Source organism: Ursus americanus, chromosome 2, assembly GCF_024610735.1.
Source record: "Ursus americanus isolate L20-20 chromosome 2, mUrsAme1.1.p, whole genome shotgun sequence".
In the NCBI taxonomy this organism is placed as follows: Eukaryota; Metazoa; Chordata; class Mammalia; order Carnivora; family Ursidae; genus Ursus; species Ursus americanus.
This window is the reverse complement of record NC_142128.1, coordinates 43662809-43685357: the sequence shown is the minus strand read 5'-3', so window position 1 is coordinate 43685357 and position 22549 is coordinate 43662809. Positions and strand designations below refer to the sequence as shown.

The 22549-nt window shown below is 43.5% G+C and overlaps 1 long non-coding RNA gene and 1 pseudogene across 2 annotated transcripts; both read right to left on the bottom strand.

The window, feature by feature from the left end:
- Positions 1 to 13448: 13448 nt before the first annotated feature.
- LOC148110563 (uncharacterized) lies at positions 13449 to 14761 on the bottom strand. The gene is made up of 2 exons (XR_015721570.1): positions 14058 to 14761; positions 13449 to 13910 (listed from the first exon to the last, which is right to left on the bottom strand). It is a non-coding gene; the product is annotated as an uncharacterized LOC148110563 (long non-coding RNA).
- Positions 14762 to 14773: 12 nt separating this feature from the next.
- Positions 14774 to 17026, bottom strand: LOC123783621 (T-cell surface glycoprotein CD1a-like; annotated as a pseudogene). Its single transcript, XR_015721568.1, has 3 exons — positions 16708 to 17026; positions 15938 to 16203; positions 14774 to 15244 (listed from the first exon to the last, which is right to left on the bottom strand). The product of XR_015721568.1 is annotated as a T-cell surface glycoprotein CD1a-like (transcript).
- Between the last annotated feature and the right edge of the window lie 5523 nt (positions 17027 to 22549).

Genomic DNA, 22549 nt, shown 5'->3' with positions numbered 1-22549 from the left:
ACAGTAATCCATGAAAACATGGCTCCCAGCACCCAGCCCTGGAACCTGCTGTCGCTGGGTCCCTCCTGCCCTTGTGACACCCCATGTATTTACTTTCCCATCTCTCCCCCAGCTCATTCACATCTCTAACTTCGCACTGCTTGTGTTAAAAAACTAAATCAACCAGATAAATTTGAAGATCTAATTGGTTTTATTAAGTGATTCAAGAGTCAGGCAGCATCCCATCTTCCAGGCAGACGGGAGGTTTGTGGAGTGTTGTAAATGGGAGGTTTTTATAGGAAGGAAGTTGGCAAAAGAGACTGGAGTGTTTCAGGGGAGGTCACCTTCCCTTATTTGGGAGAGCAGGGGGTCTTACTATGCAGGTGACTTACCCTCCTTGGAGATGGAGAGATGTGACAGAGAACCTCACTGGTGCTGGCCAGAGAATTCTCACTGGCAGGTGAACATTTCTGGGGGAGGTGGGAACTGTAGTTAGGTTAGGGATTAAGCAATCTTGGGGGACTTGGTCTGACCCGGGTGCCATTTTGGGCCAACGGATTTCTTTCTTTCTTTTTTTTTTTTTTTTTTTTAAGATCTTACTTATTTATTCGACAGAGATAGAGACAGCCAGCGAGAGAGGGAACACAAGCAGGGGGAGTGGGAGAGGAAGAAGCAGGCTCATAGCGGAGGAGCCTGATGTGGGGCTCGATCCCATAACGCCGGGATCATGCCCTGAGCCGAAGGCAGACGCTTCACCGCTGTGCCACCCAGGCGCCCCCAACGGATTTCTTTTTAACAGTTACTCTGTTTGCTTGTCCAGATTCCCCCTTGACTGCCTGTCTAACAATATCAGCAACCACCTGTGTGCCATGATTCTTAGGGAAGAGCCACTAGCCATCACAGAAACCACAAGACATTGAAACATCTGAAAAATATCCCCTCTGTCTAACTTGCATTAATATATATTGACTCATCAAGCAGTCACCTAGCACCTGCTGGATGCAAGCACCGTGCTACACTCATGAAAATACAGTGTTCGCAGAGCAATCACTGTATGCAAGGAGCTTTCAGTCTACTTGGGAAGAAAAACACATAAACCAAGAACTGTACATTTTGGTGTGCTGAGTTAGTTTTTCTTTGGTTATTTTTTTTTTTAATTCCACTGTAGTTAACATACCATGTTAATTAGTTTCTGGTGTATGATATAGTGATTCAACAATTCCATACATTACTCAGGCTCAGGAACATAAGTGTAATTTTACTCCTCTTCACCTGTTTCCCCCATCCCCCCATCCACCTCCCCTCTGGGAACCAGCAGTGTGTTCTCTATAGATAAGAGTGTGGTTTTTTTTTCTTTTCCACTTCATTCTTTGTTCTTTTATTTTTTTCTTAAATTCCACATATGAATGAGACCATATATGTATTTGTCTTTGTTTGACTGACTGACGTCACTTACCATCATCATCTCTAGCTCTATCCATGTTGTTGCAAATGGAGGGATCAGTTATTTTTATGTCTGAATAATATTCCATTGTGTGTATATTCCATTCCACATCTTTTCTCTTTATTCATCTCTCTATGGATGTTTGCATTGTTTCCATATGTTAGATACTTAGTAAATAATGGCGCAGTAAACACCAGGGGTGCATAATTCATTTTGTGTTTTCACATTCTTGGGCAACTATCCAATAATACAAAAAATATCCAGTAGTAAAATTGCTGGATCATATAGTTATTCTGTTTTAAGTTTTTTGAAGAACCGCCATAGTGTTTTCCACGGTGGCTGCACCAGTTTACATTTCTACCAACAGGGCACAGTGGTTCTTTTTTCTCGACACCCTAAACAAGACTTGTTTCTTTTGTGTGTGTGTGTGTGTGTGTGTGTGTGTGTGTGTGTGTTAATTTAACTGATGTGACAGGCGTGCGGTGATGTCTCTTTGTGGTTGTGATTTGCATTTCCCTGATGATCAGTGATGATGAGAATCTTTTCATCTGCGTGTTGGACATCTGAATGTCTTCTTTGGAGAAATGTCTATTCATGTCTTCTGTCCATTTATTAATTGGATTATGTCCTCTGTTAGGTGTTGAGCTGTTCAAGCTCCTTATATATTTTGCATACTAACCATTTACACATATGTCATTAACAAACATCTACTTACATTCAGTAGATTGTCTTTTAGGCTTGTTGCTTGCTTCCCTTGCTTTGCAGAAGCATTTTATTTTGAGGTAGTGCAACAGTTTCTTTGTTTTGTTTTGTTTTGGTTTGGTTTTGGTTTTGGTTTTCTGCTTTTGTTTCCCTTGCTGAGGAGGCATATCTGGAAAAATGCTGCTATGGCTGATGTCAAAGAACTTATTACCTCTACTCTCTTACAGGATTTTTACGATTTCAGGACTCACATTTAGGTCCTTAATCCACTTTGAGTTTATTTTTTCTATGGTGTAAGAAAGTGGTCCAGTTGCTTTCTTTTGCATGTAGGTGTCTAGTTTTCCCAATACCATTGGTTGAAGAGACTTTCTATTCCCCATTGCATATTCTCGCCTCCTTTGTCAAAGATTAATTGGCCATAAAATTGTGGGTTTGTTTTTTTTAATAATAATATTTTTTATATTATGTGAGTCACCATACAGTACATCCCTGGTTTTTGATGTAAAGTTCCACGATTCATTAGTTGCGTATAACACCCAGTGCTCCATGCAATACGTGCCCTCTTTACTACCCATCTCCAGCCTTGTGGGGTTATTTCTAGGTTCTCTACTCTGTTCCATTGATATATGTGTTCATTTTGTGCCAGTACCATTCTGTTTTGATCACTAAAGCTTTAGTATAACTTGAAATCTGGAATTGTGATATCTACAGCTTCAGTTTTCCTTTTGAAGATTGTGTTGGCCATTCAGAGTGTTTTGTGCTTCCATACAAATTTTAAGATTGTTTGCTCTCATTCTGTGAAAAATGCTGTTGATATTCTGAGGAGATGCATTAAATCTGTAGCTTGCTTTGGGTAGAATGCACATGTTACTAATATTTTCTCTTCCACTCCATGAGCATGGAATGTCTTTCCATTTCCTTGTGTCACCTTCAATTTTCTTTTTTTTAATAATAATATTTTTTTATTATATTATGTTAGTCACCAGACAGTACATCCCAAGTTTTTGATGTAAAGTTCCATGATTCATTACTTGCATATAACACCCAGTGCACCAAGCAATATGTGCCCTCCTTAATACCCATCACCAGCCTATCCCATCCCCCCTGAAGCCCTCAGTTTGTTTCCCAGAGTCCACAGTCTCTCATGCTTCATTCCCCCTCTGTTTACCCCCCCCTTTCTTCTTCCCTTTCTTCTCCTACCAATCTTCCTACTTCGTATGTTCCATAAATGAGTGAAACCATACAATAATTGTCTTTCTCTGCTTGACTTATTTCGCTTAGCATTTTCTCCTCCAGTCCTGTCCATGTTGCAGCACACGTTGAGAAATCGTTCTTTTTGATGGCTGAGTAATATTGCATATTGGACCACAGCTTCTTAATCCATTCATCTGTTGAAGGGCATCTCGGCTCCTTCCACAATTTAGCTATTGTGGACAATGCTGCTATGAACATTGGGGTGCATATGGCCCTTCTCTTCACTACGTCTGTATCTTTGGGGTAAATACCCAGTAGTGCAATGGCTGGATCATAGGGTAGCTCAATTTTTAACTTTATAGGGGACCTCCACACTGTTTTCCAAAGTGACTGTACCAACTTGCATTCCCACCAACAGTGTAAGAGGGATCCCCTTTCTCCACATCCTCTCAGGAAAAAACATCCAGTGGAAAAAAGACAGTCTCTTCAATAAATGGTGCTGGGAAAATTGGACAGCTATATGCAAAAGAATGAAACTTGACCACTCTCTCACACCATACACAAAGGTAAACTCCAAATGGATGAAAGACCTCGAAGTGAGACAGGAATCCATCAAAATCATAGAGGAGAAGATAGGCTGCAACCTCTTTGACATCGGCCACAGCAACTTTTTTCACGACACATCTCCAAAGGCAAGAGAAACAAAAGATAAAATGAACTTTTGGGACTTCATCAAGATAAAAAGCTTCTGCACAGCCAAGAAAACAGTCAAAAAAACTAAGAGGCAGCCCACGGAATGGGAGAATATATTTGCAAATGACACTACAGACAAAAGATTGGTATCCAAGATCTACAAAGAACTTCTCAAACTCAATACATAAGAGACAAATAATCAAATCAAAAAATGGGCAGAAGATATGAACAAACACTTTTCCAATGAAGACATACAAATGGCTAATAGACACATGAGAAACTGTTCAAAATCATTAGCCATCAGGGAAATTCAAATCAAAACCACATTGAGATACCACTTTATGCCAATTAGAATGGCAAAAATTGACAAGGCAAGAATCAATATAATTAATGATCAGTATATACTTTTTGCCATTTCGTTACTTATTTTGTGTTTTTTTAACTTTATTATTTTATTTTATTTTTTTATAATAATATTTTTTATTATATTATGTTAGTCACCATACAGTACATCCCTGGCTTTTGATGTAAAGTTCGATGATTCATTAGTTGCTTATAACACCCAGCACATGTGTTTGTTGGCTTTCTTTATTGACATACGTGGATTCTTCTCTCTTGATTTTTTGCATATGTATTACTAATTTTTGAATTGTTATCATTCACTTTGTATATAAGAGCTTCTCTCTATAGCAGTCATTATTAAGTTCACTAAGTTTAAAATCATTCCTACTCCTCTCCACCCCTAAGTTTTTGAAATATGCATCCTTTTATTTTGTGAGTCCCTTGACTGATTTTATGGATCTCCTCATTTTTACTGTTTTTCTAATTCCTTTCCTTTCCTCTTTCCTTTCCTTCCCACTCAGAGTCCTCTTTAACATATCTTGCAGCGCAGGGTTAAGTGTTCAGGAATTCCTTTCACTTTAATTTGTCTGGGAAACTCTATCTCTCATTCTATTCTGAATGATAGCCTTGCTGGATAGAGTGTTCTTGGCTGCAGATTTTTTCCTTTCAGTACTTTGGATATATCATGCCATTTTCTTTCTGATCTATAATTTCTACTGAAAAACCAGCTGATGCCTCTATGGGTTTCCTTTGCATATAACTTTCTTTTCTCTTGCTGTTTTTAAATTCTCCTTCATTGCTACTTTTTGCTATTTTAATTAATATGCATCATGCTGTAAACCTCTTTGTGTTGATTTTGTTGGAAGCTCTCTATGTCTCTTGATTTTGATTTCTGTTTCCCTCACCAGTTTTGGGAAGTTTTCAGCTATTATTTCTTCGAATAAATTTCTTGCCCCCTTTCTCTCTCTTCTCTTTCTATCATCTATAATGCAAATGTTTTCATGTTAGATGGGTTGCTGAGCTCCTTAAGTCTATTTTCTTTTGTATTTTTTCCCTCTCTCCTGTTCAAATTGATTGCTTTCCACATCCTCTCTTCTAGATCATTGATCTGTTCTTCTGCTTCCTGTATTCTCCTGTTCATTCCATCTAGTGTATTTTTAGTTTCAGTTGTTGGGTTCTTCAACACCGACTGGTTCTTTTTTTACGTTTTCTGTCCCTTTGTTGAGGGTCTTATTAAGGTCCTCTATTTTTTTCTCAAGTCTAGTGAGTAACTTCATGACCATTACTTCAAATTCTCTATCAGGCATATTACTTATCTCCTTTTCACTTAGCTCTCAGGCTGTGATTCTGTCCTGTTCTTTCATTTGGCACATATTCCTCTGTGTCCTCATTTTGTTTAAGTCTCTGTTCTCTTTCCGTATGTTAGGAAAGTTAGCTACATCTCTTGTACTTGAAAGTCATGGCCTGGTGAAGAAGTTCTGTAATGTTCTGCAGTGCAATGTCCGCTGTTCACCAGAGACTGACACCTCAGGGGTACCTCCTGTGTGTGTTGCGTGTCTGCAGTAGAAGCTGATGCACGTTTTTTTTTTTTAGGCCAGCAATTTGCAATGGTCATCTTTGCCTGTTGTGTTTTGGGTTTGGTTCTGTGTTCTTAGTGGGCCATTCAGCAGGCTCCTCAGCCTTAAGTTGTGTCAGATTAAGTGATTGTCATAGACAAAGTTGCACTGATCTACAGGGCACATTCCCTGTGTTGTCCCCTGAGAAGCTTTCATTGGTGGAAGGGCCCTGCGATAGCACAAATGTCTACCTAGCCCTCTTCTGGAGCCTCAGTCAGAATGTTCTGTGTAATTATCTTTCCTTCTGCCCAGGGCAGATTCACTATGCAGTAGAGTGGCCCTGTCAGGAATGCTTGGGCATCACCAGGCTTGTGACACCACTTTGGATGGGCTCCTGCCAAGATCTTATTGGAATGCGCAGAACCTCAGAATAGCATGGGGGTGGGTGGCATGGTGTTAGCAGAGATTCCACAGGTTTGCTGTCGAAGCAGCCTACACCCAATGGGATGCAGGCAGTCTGGGTTGGAGGGGGCAGATCCGCAGAAGCACACTGGGACAGCGTGCACAGTGTGAACAAGGTTTGCACAGGCATGCTGGGGGAGGGGAACTGGAGCTAAGGGTCTGACTAGAGGGAATATGTCTGCAGGGGAACATTGGTGTGTGGCATGCTAATAGCAAGGGAGTTAGTGAATGTTGGCTCTATGTGGGTTCCCACAGTTGTCTGTGTGCTCAAGCTTAGGGGAGGAGGGGGAAATGGCTCCTGCTGGCTCATGTATTTCTCGAGGAGTCCCCCAACAATCTTTGTCCCTTTGGGGCATGCTCTGAGAGTTGAAAAATTGTAATCCCTCCCCCAGGCATACTTCAAACTGTGTCTTCTATGCTGTAACTCTCTGGGGCTGTTGGCGGTGCTATCTCTTAAAGACCAGGGAGATTCAGTTTCCTCTTGACCCTGTAGATCTTCCAGAGCTGAGCCTGCTGACTTTTTATATTCCAGGTGTTAAGCCCCATGGATTGTAAAAACTCCAGAAATCATGATTTTCAAAGCCAAATATTATGGGAATCCATCTACCCCAGGTGGGCTCCCTGGTGTGAATCTGTTTCTATTCCCTCTCTGTGGCCATGCATCCCTTCCCTTCACGGTCATCCTGTGCATCCCTTTAGCTCCCCACCCCAACTCCGCCCATCCTGCCCTGTTCAATGTAGCCTCTTCTCTACATTTAGCTGTGGACAGTTAGTTATGTCAGTCTTTGGGTCATTTTCTTGGTTATTTACACTGATGTGGGTGTTATCTAGTTGGAAGAGGTGATCTTAGGGCCCTCGTCCAGCATCACCTTCCCCCGAACTTCATGTGCTTAGTCTTATTATAACGTACAGGCTCTACCCAACAACATGACTGCTTAAACTATTTTCTAAGAGTCACCCTTAGCTGATGTTTGCCCACCCAGAATCATGGCTTCATTGGTTGCCTTCGGACATTACATATACATTCCTGTTAAAATGGATACCCAACATCCAAATGTGGGACTGGCAAGTGGTAGGTGCTCAATGATTATTCTTGAATGATTGAATAATTTGGTTGAGCAATCTATACATTAAATGCAGTCCTTACCAAAATAACACCAGTAGTTTTCAAAGAGCTGGAATAATCCTAAAATTTGTATGGAAATCATAAAAGACCCCAAATAGCCAATGCAACCCTGAAAAAGTAAAAGCAATGCTGGAACCATCATGATTCTGGACTTCAAACTACATTACAAAGCTGCAGTCCTCAAGATAGTATGGCACTGGCACAAAAACAAACACATAGGGGCGCCTGGGTGGCACAGCAGTTGAGCATTTGCCTTTGGCTCAGGGCGTGATCCCAGCGATCTGGGATCGAGCCCCACGTCAGGCTCTTCTGTTATGAGCCTGCTTCTTCCTCTCCCACTCCCCCTGCTTGTGTTCCCTCTCTCGCTGGCTGTCTCTATCTCTGTCGAATAAATAAATAAAATCTTTAAAAACAAACAAACAAACAAACAAACACATAGATCAGTGGAACAGAACAGAAAACCCAGAAATAGACCCAGAAATCTATAGTCAACTAATCTTTAAAAAAGCAGGAAAGAATATCCAATGGAAGAAAGACTGTCTCTTCTCAAATGGCGTTAGGAAAGCTGGACAGCAACCTTCAGAAGAATGAAAGTGGATCACTGTCTTACACCATACAGAAAAATAAATTGAAAAATAGATGAAAGACCTAAATGTGAGACAGGAAACCATCAAAATCATAGAGGGGAATACCGGCAGCAACCTCTTTGACCTCAGTCATAGCAAGTTCTTACTAGACACAGCGACAGAAGCAAGGGTAACAAAAGCAAAAATGAACTGTTGGGACCTCAAGATAAAAAGCTTCTGCACAGTGAAGGAAACAATCAACAAAACTAAAAGGCAGCCTACGGAATATGAGGAGATATTTCAAATGCCATATCTGATAAAGGGTTAGTATTCAAAATCTAAATGGAAAGCAACACCAAAATAAAACTCAACACTGAAAAATAAATAAAGCAGTAAAGAAATGGGTACAAAACATGAATAGACACTTTTCTAAAAAAGACATCTAGGTGGCCACAGACATGTGAAAAGACGCTCAACATCACTGATCACCAGGGAAATACACATCAACACCGTGAAAGACCACTCACAAATATCAGAATGGCTAAAATTATCAAAACAGGAAGCAGACGTGGGTGAGGAGGCAGAGACAGGGGAACCTTCTGTTGGTGGGAAAGCACCCGTGCGGCAACTCTAGGCAACAGGATGACGGCTCCTCAAGAAGTTAAAAATAGAACTTCCCTATGATCCAGCAATTGCACTACTAGGTATTTACTCAAAGGACCCAAAAATACAGATTGTAAAAGGCACATGCACCCCAATGTGTAGCAGCATTATCGACAATAGCCAGGCTCTGGAAAGAGCCCAAGTGTCCAATGACGGATGAATGGATAAAGAAGTTGCGGCATATGAATAGAAAGGACTATTACTTGGCCATCAAAAAGAATGAAATTTTGCCATTTGCAGTGATGTGGATGGAACCGGAGTTTATTATGTTAAGTGACGTAAGTCAGTCAGAGAAAGACAAATACCACTTCACTTGTATGTGGAATTTAAGAAACAAAACAGATGAACATATGGGAAAGGGGAAAAAAAAAGAGAGAGAGGGAGGCAGACCATAGAGATTCTTAACAATAGAGAATAAACTAAGGGGTGACGAGGGAGGCAGGCAGAGGACGCGTGCTAAGGAGAACAGTTGTGATGAGCTGTGGCTGTTTTATGAAAGTGATGAATTCCTGAATTCTAAAACTGAAGCCAAGATTACACTATATGCTAACCAACTAGAATTTAAGAAAAAATTGAAACAAACAAACAATAAGTAAATTTTCTGTCAGGCATATTACTTATCTCTTTTTCACTTAGCCCTTTTGCTGTGATTTTGCCCCGTTCTCTCATTTGGGACATCTTCCTCTCTCTCCTCATTTTGTCCAACCCTTTCTGTTTCCGTGTGTCAGGAAAGTTAGCTCTGTTTCCTGCTCTTGAAAGCACTGACTGCACGAAGAAGAGGTCCCGTGGTGACCTACAGTGCAGGGTCCCCTGTTCTTCAGAAACTGGCACATGAGGGCGTCTCGTATGTAGCCTGAGGTGCCCTCCTGTGGTGACTGACCTGCATTTGCCTTCCGTCCTGTCATCTGCAATGCCTCTCATGGTCTGTTGTGGGCAGGGTTTGGTCCCTGCGGTATTAGTGGGCCGGTGTGGGGCCTCCGTGGGTTTAAGTTGTGTCAAACCAAGTATTTGCCAAAGATGGAGTATCAGTGAACTGCAGGGCACATTCCCTGTGTTGTCCCCTGAGAAGCTTTCATGGGTGGGAGGGTCCTGCCGTCGGACCAGCTTTCAGCCACCAGGCCACATCTGGGGCAACAATAAGAAAGTTTTGCATAGCTTCTGTCCAGGACAGGACTCCCTTTGGAGTGGTGGGGCCCCCGTCAGGGCTGCTCGCACCCTGCCAGGCTTGTGGCACCACTCTGACTGGGCTCCCCCCAAGAGCATGCTGGAATACGGAGGTGGGGTGCAGGATGTCTGGAAGGTTTGCATAGGTAAGCTCTGGGAGGGGACTGTAGACAATAGGACGCAGGCACCTTGTCCTTTCATCTCTACAAAAACCCTGGAGTAAATTTCTGCCGGTCACTTAGCAGCAAAGCAGGAAATCAATTCCTGATCAGTGGTTTGTGAGAAAATCCATGAAAACACCCAGGACAGGGATTGCTCCAGGTATCAGTGTTAATAAGCAAGACCTGTGACAGGGTAAGAGTGTCACAAGATGGGGACACATGAAGAAAAAAGCAAACAGGCAAAGAAACGAATAGAGGAATGTTTTCAAGAATCCAAGGGAAGGAAGAGGGAAATAAGGAGGAAACTTCCAAGGAAGAGAGACATTAACCCAGTGTCCCCCCTGGGCCACATCCACGTCCATCAGAGGGCAGCTTCCAGTCTAAGGGCAGAAATCCACCTTGTTGGGCTGAAACCACATGGGGATTGTATTGGCTGGTGGACTGGGGAGCTCAGGGTCGGTGGGGTTCCAGCCCTTTCTGTGGGTCTGTGTGTCTGTCTTCGCTTTTCTGATGTTTTGGTTTTGCTGTTGCTGCTGTTTTCACCATCACTGAAGTATGACGACAAATGAACATTGGACCTCTGGACAGCATGCAGCATTCCAGCTGCCCAGGGAGGAAGGCTGGGAGGCACCACGGGCCGTGCGGGACCGCACAGGCTCTAACAGGTGCAGCAGAGCCTGTGACGGGACATGAACGAAGGTCCTCCTGAGGAAAGTCTTCCAGCAACTCCTCAGAGAGGAGGGCCTGAGGAACCATGGGAGCCCGGGGCACATGGGGCGTGCAGGGAGCTGATGCTCACGTCCTTACCTGAGTGTCCCCAGGGCGGCAGGCTGCATTTTAGAAGGAAAATGCAGAACTGGTCAAGAAAACTTCTACTGAGGCAAGTCATGAAATTTAATATTTTATGTAGCATTCATCACGTTAGAATATTTTTATTACTACCTTCTTTTAAAAACATAAAATGAGGTAATCACTTGATGTTTGGTGTACATGGACATGGTGACATTGAGCCCACAACCAAGCCAGTTGACTCGGCCACCACCTCACACCCGGAACTTCTCTTTTCTCTTTCTTTTCTTTTGTTTTTCTTTCTTCTGCTGAGAACAGTTGGGGTCTAACCTCTGGGCAAATTTCATGTATCCAGCTATTCTGCCTTCTTGCATGCAGACTACATCCTCAGGCTTGCTTCTCTGGTGCTGAAAATGGATTGTACTGGTTTCAGGCTTCATACACTGACATCATCATCCAGGAGAGGAAGGGCATCTCTTTCCCCTGCCATTGACCACAAGGATCAGGTTCCCTGTGACCCGTGCCCCCTGGAGCAGGTGCCGGGCCCTGAACCATCACTGTGAGTGATACAAGTGGCCTCTGTCTGGTGATTGGCCTGACCTGCCGGTTACCTGTCCATCCTTCAACCTGTCTCATTGTGGCCTCAGGCTGATCAGAGCCCAGGGCTACACACGAGGGCGGAGTCAACCAACCAAAATCCACAGGGTGGCCACAAAAGGGGAATGAGGGAGACTGCAAGTTAGAGAAACAGCCAAGCACTCTGATCCATGAGAGAAGATTCCAGAAGTCCCATGATTTCTTCTACCCACTCCCATATTTTCACTTTTGCCACCTCTCCCATCTCAACATTATTATCCAGAAATGTCCACATGTGCAATGGTAGAAGCCTGTATTGGGTTCCTCTGGAAGTTCTTTTGCCCTGGGCCCCTCTATCAGCCTCTGAACAAATTAGAACTAAGTCCCTGTCCCCTAGGTCAACCCACATAAGTTGCTGACTAACAAACTGGTTAGAAACAACAATGAAAACCACATTCAAATCAGGAAAGCAAAATTGTCAAGCTCCTAAAACAGTGATGACCTTTTCGTCCCCACTACTTGACACTCGGGATGTCCCTGCTGCAGGTCAGAGCCCGAGAACGGTTTGTGGAGTTAATTAATGAAAGCGAGGGTCACGGAGCTCTAGCCGTGGCGTCTCCACTCGCACTGCCGTGGGCGTCGTCGGTCACAAAGGTCCATGTCCATTATCACAGAGTCTGTCTGTGCTGACGGGCTGCCTGCTGATGTAGATTTGAACCCCACACATGCGCGCACCGCTCGTCGTGGACACGTGGAGCGTCCCGACATGGGTCACCCACCTCGGGTGACTCCGGGGGAGGCTGAGCAGGGGTTGCTTGGCCTTCCTGTGCTCCCCCCGCATAGTGAACACGTGTCTTCTTTGCTGTTCTTTCAGCGCCACATGCTCTGCGTGTTTGCGCTACTCTAGGGATGTCACTGTGGAAAACGGCCCTGACGCCGGGAGCCGTGGGACTGACTGGTGTCCTAAGCCCAGAAGGCGGATGTGCCTCATGACAAAACAGCTGTGCAGGCGCGGCGATCACAGTCGTTAGCTGGGACATGTGCGCACTTCTGAGCTCATGTTTCAGTAGAGGGAAATACTCCATATACTACCTTCCTCACAAACACATCTACATACTAGAGAAGCTGTCTTTAAACACAAACACACATGAAACCAGGCTGGGTAGTCATCGGGTGGCAAGTGTTGTGAGCAGAGGCTCCCAGGACCCCAACCCCACAATTCCCCCAGGAGCAACGGCTCACTGTCACGGACTCCGTGTCCTCAGGATGGTCACACGGCAGCCACGGAAGCCAGAAGGCACTGTATGCACTGTCCCTGCTGGATCCCCATTCATCCCTGACCACGACACTCCCGTTCTCTTTCCTGGAGCGTCCCTTTCCCTTCAGCGACACACTCGTATGCTACGTCTCAGACGTCACATGTACGCACCCGTGAATCCCCTGCTGATTTTGCTAAAGTACAAATTGTGATTCAGTGAGTCTCAGTGGAGGACAAGACCCTATATTTCTATCCAGCCCCATGGTGACAGCCCTGCTGTCCCTGAGCCCCACAACCAGCAAGCATCCTGCCTTCCGGTTTTTATTCAGAACCCTGGGAGCAACAATCCATCCCATCAGTGTCTGTAGTTAAATAATAGAAATCTTCACAGGAAAACTTGTTTCACCTTGGGGCCTGGAGATGTCAACAGGACAGGGAAAGTGTAAAGACCTTGGCCAAGGGAGAACATTTTTAACAAGAAAAGCACTAAATATCTCAACTACTACGAGCATGTCAGGAAGCAAAAGCAAAAGAAAAAAAACCTATGAATTTAGCACAAATTGAACACATTTTTATCGGGGATATTTTCCATGAAGGTGACTCTCCTTGCCAAGGATACAAATATTAAAAAGCCATGGTCTTTGCTATCAAAACCCCTATGAATTAGAAGGGAAAGGAATACTGGGGACAATAAGGGCTGGGAGCAGATAATAGATTAGCCAAAGCGCAGGTTAAAGTGGTGGAAATTCTCACCAGGCAGAGACTGCTTCCACTTCTTTTTTTCTTTTTCTTTTTTTTTTTTTTTTGAATATTCCTCTGTTTTTCATGTTCAGTTAGCCAGCATATAGTACATCATAAGTTTTTGATGTAGTGTTCAGTGATTCATTAGTTGTGTAAAACACCCAGTGCTCATCACAACACATGCCCCACGTCTGAATCAGGGAGGACTCATTAGAGGAAGTGACATCTAATGCTTGTGACGCATGGAGGTTACTGGATTTAAACTGAATTAAATTTTGAGAGTTAAGTTCCAGAACGAAGTCAGACCCCCAATCCTGCTAAATTACACTGAGCTTATATTCACAACGATTGTTAAGCAGAACTGAAGGACAAAGTTGCACAGAGAGTTGCAAGGACGTCACTACTGAGCTGGCTTTAGGTTCCTCCTGGAGCCTGGGCTGCTGGGATCCCACTCAGAACGGAGGTCAGTGCATGGACATCTCCAGTGTGTTTTCCTGGGAGGAACAGAGGAGGAGTCAGTCTGCAGCAGATGGAAGTGAGGACTGCAGGGGGACAGGGCACTGGGAGCAGGAGGGCTGAGGACAGACCGAAAGGTGGGGAGACACATGGGAAAGAGCAGGAAGGTGGCTCCAGAGACTCACCAGCGCTTCCAGAGCCACAGCGCCAGACCTGCCAGAAGCACCAGGGGCACTATCACCGCCAGGAAGACCAAGCCCGTGGAGTGGGGCTGCTCTGTGGGTTTGGAGCACAGACGGTGTCATTTCCCATCCACCTGAGGTTGAACTCTACCTCCCTGGTCCTCTTTGCTCGTGTCACCCTCTGCCTCACCAGCTGCTCTTCCTCCTTTCACCTCTCCCATCCTTTCTCAGAAATGGCCTTTTCACCCAACCTGCGTCATCCCATATCTGCAAGACCAAGACCTTCACCCTCAGCTCTTCCATTTCTGGGTTACTGATTTTGTGTCTTTTTTCATCTGGAATCCCTAGATTCTCAAATTAATCATCAGGTTCCCCAGCTTTGCTAGAGAAGTACCCACCCCTTTTCACAGCCAGGCCCCAACGCTTCCTCACCCCAGTAGAGGACCATGTCCTGGCCTCCTAGACTGCTGTGTCTCACTCGGCAGGACAGGCCAGCTGCCTCCCTGTCTTTCACATTCAAGGACATCCGAAGATACCACATGCCATCAGCATGGGGCAGGACGTCGCCTCGCTGGGTGCCCCGCTGCTCCTGCTCACCCCGCAACCACATCACCCACACAGGCTTGGGGTAGAAGCCAGAGACGTGGCACACCAGCAGCAGACGGCCGGGACCAGGACTGGGGCCAGCGGACAGCCAGGCCTCTGGCCTCACTGCAGAGACAGGACAAGTATTCACAGACTGAGAGCGTAGATCTTCACATCACTTTAGATGGACACATCATTCCACGTCCAGAAACCTGTTACCATTATCCCCTCTCCCTGTTGACTCCTTCTTACTCAGATCGTGAGGGAATGGTGCAAATTTATGAGCACAGAATGCAGCATGCTTGGAGGGAGGGAGCAGGACTGACCTTGTCGCTGGAGATCAGCCTTCCCTGCATCAAGAAGACTTGAGAGATAGCGGGGACAGTAGTCTATGATGAACGTATGCATTAATTCATTATCTTCATGGTCCTGATTGAATACTCTGCAGACCTGCTGAGCCCTACTTCCTCCCTCTGGAGATGGCCACCATGACATGCTCTGGAAACTCACGAGATCTGTTCCTTGATAAGCAATCCTCATGAAGCCAACTGATGCTTCTCCAACGCGCAGTTCACAGCCTAACGCCAGCTGTACCTGGAAGGGATCTGGGGAAGAGAGACTGTGAGTTACAGTACAGAGGGAGAGAAAGACATGAAATGAGATGAGTGGAAACCAGGAATGGTGGAAACAGAGGGAGAATTTCAGGGGACTGGAGGGAATGAAGCAAAGTTTGGTTTGATGGGAGGCTCCCACAAAGGGGAAGTGGTGGTGGACGGAGACAGAGGAAGAGGTGAATGATTGAGGAAGGAACAAATGTTGGAGGAGAGACATGAAGCATGTGGGCAGAGAATAAGGAAGGGCTCAGCAAGAGAACTGGGGATAAAAACAACCTAGGGTGAAGGGAATGCAGTGGGGTACAGGGAACACATAGACAGACCTCGCTGATGGGTTGAATGGGGAGAAAAACACACAGTTCAAGGAATCGGTCACAGAGTGAGGGAGCAGGGTGTGCCTGCTTGGAGGCCAGGGAAGGGAGTGGTCACAGGAGACATTAGTGGGAGACAGGAGAACACAGCCCGTGGTCAATGAGAGGAGTGGGACGTAGCAGAAGACATGAAACTTTTCAAGAATCAGAGTCTGGCTTCTGTCCTCCGCCCACATGTGTGAGATTCAGATTTATGTTGGGGAGATGTGAGGTTCAGAAGCCACAGAAGGCTTTTTCCTAGAGGAAGAAAGAACTCCAGGAGACACACACACACCTGCCACCTCCATCCCACCTCTGAGGGAGTTGAACTCACATTCGAGATGCCATTCACTGAAATGGTCATGAAAACACAGAGGAAGACCAACGGAGTTGAATAAAATGACTCTTCTGCTGTAATCACCTCCTCGTTGCTTAAGTTGCCCCTGGACCAAGGCCACAAGAAAATGAAAGCGCCAGTCTTGTTGTCCCAGCCATGAGTCTGCAGCTCATCCAGCCAAGCTGAGGCAAGATTTTGCTTCCGGGAACGGTTGTAAAAGGATGAAGTCAGGATGATTCGGAGGGAGATTGGCTCCTGGAAGGCTGTGGAAAAAGAACAGATTGACTTTGGAAGAGGAGGTCATTGGGAAGGAGAAAGAAAGGAGAAGGTGGCAGGGAGGGGAACGAAAATCAGGAGGACAGGGAAGACATAGTTGTCTCAGGAGACATGTTCTGCCCCAGAGCCCTGAGCTTCGTACCCAACCATCAGAGAAGCACACGACCCTGGGGTCAGGGATGCTCGGGAAGGAACCAGGCTGACGCTTTCGTCCCCAGGTATGTGCTGGGGAACCCACACTACAATGCAGACACACTCACACACACACACACAAACACACACCACAAGTGCACAGGTGCACATATGCACAAACACACTTATGCCAAAGAACATACAGATACATATACACACAAGTATACAGACACAGAAACACAGGTACACAAACACACACACACACATTAAAACACACACAGTCACGCAAGCACATCTACACACACACACACACACACACACTCACACATGTACCCACTGGGCAGAGCCAGAGATCTCACCATCTTTACTGTCACCACCTGGGAGGAGAACCACGAACGACACAAGTTGCAGGAACAGCATCGTATCTGCAGATGTTCTCTCTTTCTCTTACACGGTCTTTGATGGTTTTTCTAACAAACCTACCCACACATAGCACCGTTCTTCTGACTTTCTTCTCCACACACAAGCCTTCCCTGCGTCTCTGCGACAATGCAAATGTGCTCCTCCCTCAACCCTGGACACCTACTCAGACTCTCACTTCCCCTCCTGGTCCTTCCCTCCCTGTCACCAGCTTCCATTCTGCTCCCCGTCCCCTAATTCAGTTGCTACAAAACAAGTCCTGTGTGGCGTGGAAAAGTGACCCTGCCTCTCGTGCCTTTCCTTCTCGCCCAGACAGTAACCCATGAAAACACATGGCTCCCTGCACCCAGCCCTGGACCCTGCTGTCACGCTGTCCCTCCTGCCCTTGTGACACTTCTCATGTATTTCCTTCCCCATCTCACCCCCACCCCAGCTCATTCACATCTCTGACTTCTCCCTGCTTGTGTTAAAAAAAAAAAAAAACTAAATCAACCAGGTGAATTTGAAGATCTAGTTGGTTTTATTAAGTGATTCAAGAATTGGGCAGCACCCCATCTTGCAGGTAGAGGCGAGCTCTGAGGAGTGGTGCAAATGGGAGGTTTGTACAGGAAGGAAGTTGACAAAAGAAGAGAAAGGAGTGTCGGGGAAGGTCACCTTCCCTTAATTTGGAGAGCAGGGGTCTTACCATGCAGATGACGTCCCCTTCTTGGGGGATGGAGACGGTCCATGTGACAGATCACCTCACTGGCGCTGACCAGAGAATTCTTCACTGATAGGTGAGCATTTCTGGGGGCGGTAGTAGGTTAAGGATGAAACAACATTTGGTGACCTGGCCTGGACCAAGGATTTCTTCGTAATGGCTACTCGATTTGCTTGTCCAGATTCTTCCGTGATCAGCTGCGTAACAATATCAGCAGCCACCAGTTCACCATGATTCTTGGGGAGGAACCAGTAGCCGTCACAGAAACCACAGGACATTGAAACATCTGAAGTATACCTCCTCAGTCTGACCTGCATTAATATATATTCACTCACCAAACAGTCACCTAGCACCTGCCTGGATGCAAGCACTGTGCTACACTCATGAAAATACAGTGTTCGCAGTGCAATCACTGTATGCAGGAGCTTTCAGTCTACTTGGGAAAAAACCATAAACCAAGAACTGTAACTTTGGGTGTGCTGAGTTAGTTTTTCTTTGATTTGTTCTTTTCTTTAAATTCAGCTAACACGCAGTGTTGTATTTGTGTCTGATGTACAATATAGTGCTTCAGGAATGCTAGACATTACTCAGTGCTCATGTATGTAAGTGTTATTCTAATCCCCTTCACATGTTTCCCCCGTTCTCCACCCACCTCCCCTCCGAGAACCAGCAGCGTGTCCTTTGTAGATGTCCATTTTTTCTTCTGTTCCTTAAATTCCACATCTGAACGAGACCTTTTCTCTTGTTTCTTTTGTTTCTTAAATCCCACGTGTGAGTGAGACCATATGGCATGTGTCTTTCTCTGACTGATTATTTCACTTCCCATCCATGTTGTTGCAAATGGCGAGATTTCAGGCATTTTTATGTCTGAGTAATATTCCACTGTGTGTACAAACCACATCTTTTTTTTTTTATTATTCATCTGTCCACGGAAGCTTGGGCAGCTTCTATAATTTGGCTCTTGTAATTAATGCAGCAGTAAACATTGGGGTGCATGTTTCTTTTCATTGTAGCGTTTTCACATTTTTGGGGTAAATATCCAATAGTACATTTACTGGATCAGGTGACATTTCTGTTTTTAATGTTTTGAGGAACCTCCATACTGTTTGTGCACTGGCTGCCCCAGTTTGCATTCCCACCAACTGGGCATCAGGGTTCCTCTCTCTCTACATCTTCCCCAACACTTTTTCTTGTATGTTTCTTACATTTAGCCAGTATGACAGGTGTGAGATGATATCTCTTTGAGGTTGTCATTTGCATTTCCCTGATGATGAGTGATGTTGAACGTTATTTCATGTTCTGTTGGGCATCTGGATGTCTTCTTTAGTGAGATATCTATTCATGTGTTTTGCCCATTTTTAATTGAATTATATGTTCTTTTGTTGTTGAGTTGTACAAGTTTTCTTTTTTTTTTTTTGCAAGTTCTTTGTATATTTTGGATAATAACCCATTATCAGATATGTTATCAGCAAAAATCTATTCACATTCAGGAGATTGTCTTTCAGTTTTGTTGATTGTTTCCCTTCCTGTGAACAAGCTTTTTATTTTGATGTAGTCCCAATAGTTTATTTTTTCTTTTGTTTCCCTTGCCTTGGGAGACATCTAGAAAAATGTTGTTGGGGCAACTTACTCATCTTTTCTGGTGGCTGAGTAATAGTCCATTGTATATATGAACCACATCTTCTTTATCCATTCATCTGTTGAATGACATCTCAGCTCCTTCCACAGTTTGGCTATTGTGGACATTGCTGCTATGAACTTTGGGGTGCATGTGCCCCTTCTTTTCACTACACCTGTCTCCTTGGGGTAAATACCAGTAGTGCAGGTGCTGGGTCATAGGATACCTAGGAATAAACCAAACGAAAGAGATAAAAGACCTGTACTCTATAAACTACAGAACACCTATGAAAGAAATCGAGGAAGACACAAAGAGATGGAAAAACATTCCATGCTCATGGATCAGAAGAATAAACATTGTTAAAATGTCCATGCTGCCCAGAGCAAATCAGCACCGTTTTCTTTTTTTCTTTTTATTATGTTCAATTAGCCAATATACAGTCCATCATGACCAACACCATTATCAACACAGTTGAAAAGACTGTCTTTTTCCTGTTGCATAGTCTTGCCTCCTTTGTCAAAGATTCAAAGCCCATAAAATGGGCTCTCTACTATGTCCCATTGACGTATGTGTCTATTTATATGCCAGTACCATACTATTTGATTACTATACCCGTGTAGGATAACTTGAAATCTGAATTTCCAGCTCTTTTTTTTTTTTAAGATTTTATTTATTTATTCGACAGAGATAGAGACAGCCAGCGAGAGAGGGAACACAAGCAGGGGGAGTGGGAGAGGAAGAAGCAGGCTCATAGCGGAGGAGCCTGATGTGGGGCTCGATCCCATAACGCCGGGATCACGCCCTGAGCCGAAGGCAGATGCTTAACCGCTGTGCCACCCAGGCGCCCCTGAATTTCCAGCTTTTCTTTCTTTTTCAAGTTGCTTTGGCCGTTCAGTCTTTTGTGGTTCCATACAAAGTTTCGGATTGCTTGCTTTCATTCTGTGAAAAATGCTGTTGATACTTTGATAGGCATTGCATTAAATCTGTAGATTGCTTTGGATAGGATAGATGTGTTAACAATATTTGTTCTTCCAAACCATAAGCTTGGAGCATCTTTCCATTTCTTTGTGTCACCTTCTATTTTTTTTTTCATGAATGCTTTATAGTTTTAATAGTACAGTTCTTTTGCCTCTTTGGTTAAGTGTATTCCTAGGTGTTTTATTATTTTTGGTGCAATTATAAGTGGAAGGGTTTGCTTACTTTCTCTTTCTGCTACTTCATTATGATTATATAGAAATGCAAAGGATTTCTCCGTATTGATTTTGTGCCCTGAGACTTTACTGAATTAGTTCTAGTAGTTTTTTGGAGGGAGTTTTTAAGGTTTTAGGTAAATAGTGAAAGTTTTACCTCTTCCTTACCAATTTTGATGCCTTGTATTCCTTCCTATTGTGATTGCTGTGGCTGAGACTTCCAGTACTATGTTCAATAAAAGTAGTGAAAGAGGACATCCTTGTCTTGCTCCTTAACTTAAGGGAAAAGCTCTCAGTTTTTAACCACTAAGTTTGATCTTAGCTGTGGGTTTTTCATATGTGACCTTTCTCATATTGAGAAACATATATGTTACCTTTAATCTATTTTGTTGAGGGATTTTATCATAATGGATGTTGTACTTGTCAGATATTTTTCTGCATCTAATGAAATGATCATACAGTTTTTGTACTTTCTCTTGTCATATAACATGTTGATTGATTTGTGAATTTAGACCCACACTTGTATCTCAGGAATAAATTTCACTCGATGGTGATGAATGATTTTTTTAATGTATTGTTGGACGTGGTTTACTGATATTTTGTTATGGATTTTTCCATCTTTTTCATCAGAATTATTGCCCTTTAGTTCTCTTTTTTTGTAGTGTCTTTATCTGCTTTTGGTATCAGGGTTAATGCTATAGCCTCATAGAATGAATTTGGAAGCATTCCTTCCTCTTCTAATTTTAATAGTTTGAGAAGAATTGGTATTAACTCTTCTTTAAATGTTTGGTAAATCTTTGAAGATTTCTGGTCCGGGAATTTGTTGGGAGTTTTTTCATTACTGATTCAATGTCATTGCTGGTAATCAGTCAGTTCAAAATTTCTATTTTTTCCCAGTTCAGTTTTGGGAGGCTATATGTTTCTGGGAATCTGCCCATTTCTTGTAGGTTGTCCAATTTCTCGGCATATAATTTTTCATAATATTCTTTTACAATCCTTTGTATTTCTTTGATGTCAGTAGTTATTTCTCCTCTTTCATCTCTGATTTTACTTGAGATCTCTCTCTGTCTCCCTCTTGCTCTTGCTTTTTTTAAATGAGTCTGGCTAAATGTTTATCAATTATGTTGATCTTTCCTAAGAATTTGTCCCAGGTTTCATTGATCTATACATTTGTGGATTTTTGTTTCTTTTGTTTTGTTTTTTTAGTTTCTGTATCATTTATTTCTGCTCTAATCTTTATTATTTCCTTTCCTCTACTGCTTCTGGGGTTTTTTTGTTCTTTCTCTAGCTCCTTTAGTTGTATGGTTAGGTTGTTTATTTGAGATTTTTGTTTCTTGAGGTATGCCTATATTGCTATAAACTTTCCTCTTAATAATAATGTTTTTATTGTATTATGTTAGTCACCATACAGTACATCCCCGGTTTCCGATGTAAAGTTCCATGATTCATTAGTTGCATATAACACCCAGTGCACCATGCAATACGTGCCCTCCTTACTACCCATCATAAACCTCTTAGAACAGCTTTTGCTATTTCCCAAAAATTTTGGACTATTCTGTTTAAATTTTCACTTGTGTCCATATATTTTCTGATTCTTTCTGATTCCTTGGTTGACCCGTTCATTGTTTAGTAGCATGTTAATTAACCACCATGTATGTGTGCTCTTTCCATATTTTGCTTTGGTTTATTTCTAGATTCATACGACTATGGTCAGAAAAGATGCGCAGTATGACCTTGACCTTTTTGAATTTGTTGAAACTTGTGTTGGGGCCTAATATGGGATATATGACTGAGAATGTTCCGTGTGCACCTGAAAAGAATGTGCATTTTGTTGTTCGGGGCTGGAACGTTCTGAACACATCATCTACATCTATCGGGTCCAATCTGTCCTTCGAATCCACTGTTTCCTCTGTGATTTTCTGCTTGGATGGTTTATTCATCCATGTAAGTGGGGTGTTTAAGCCCCTACTATTACTGTATTATTATCAATCACTTCCTTTATGTTTGTTATTAGCTACTTTATTTCTTTGGGTCCTCCCATGATGGGTGCATAATATTTATAATTGCTATATCTTCTTGTTGGGTGATTCCCTTTATTATTAAATAGTGTCCTTTGTCTCTTGGTACAGTCTTTCTTTTAAAGTCTGCTCAGTCTGATACAAGTATTGCTGCTCTGGCTTTCATTTCCTATCCATTAGCTTAATAAATTATTCTCCATCCCTTCACTTTCTTTTTTTTTTTTAAGATTTTTTATTTATCTGACAGAGAGAGAC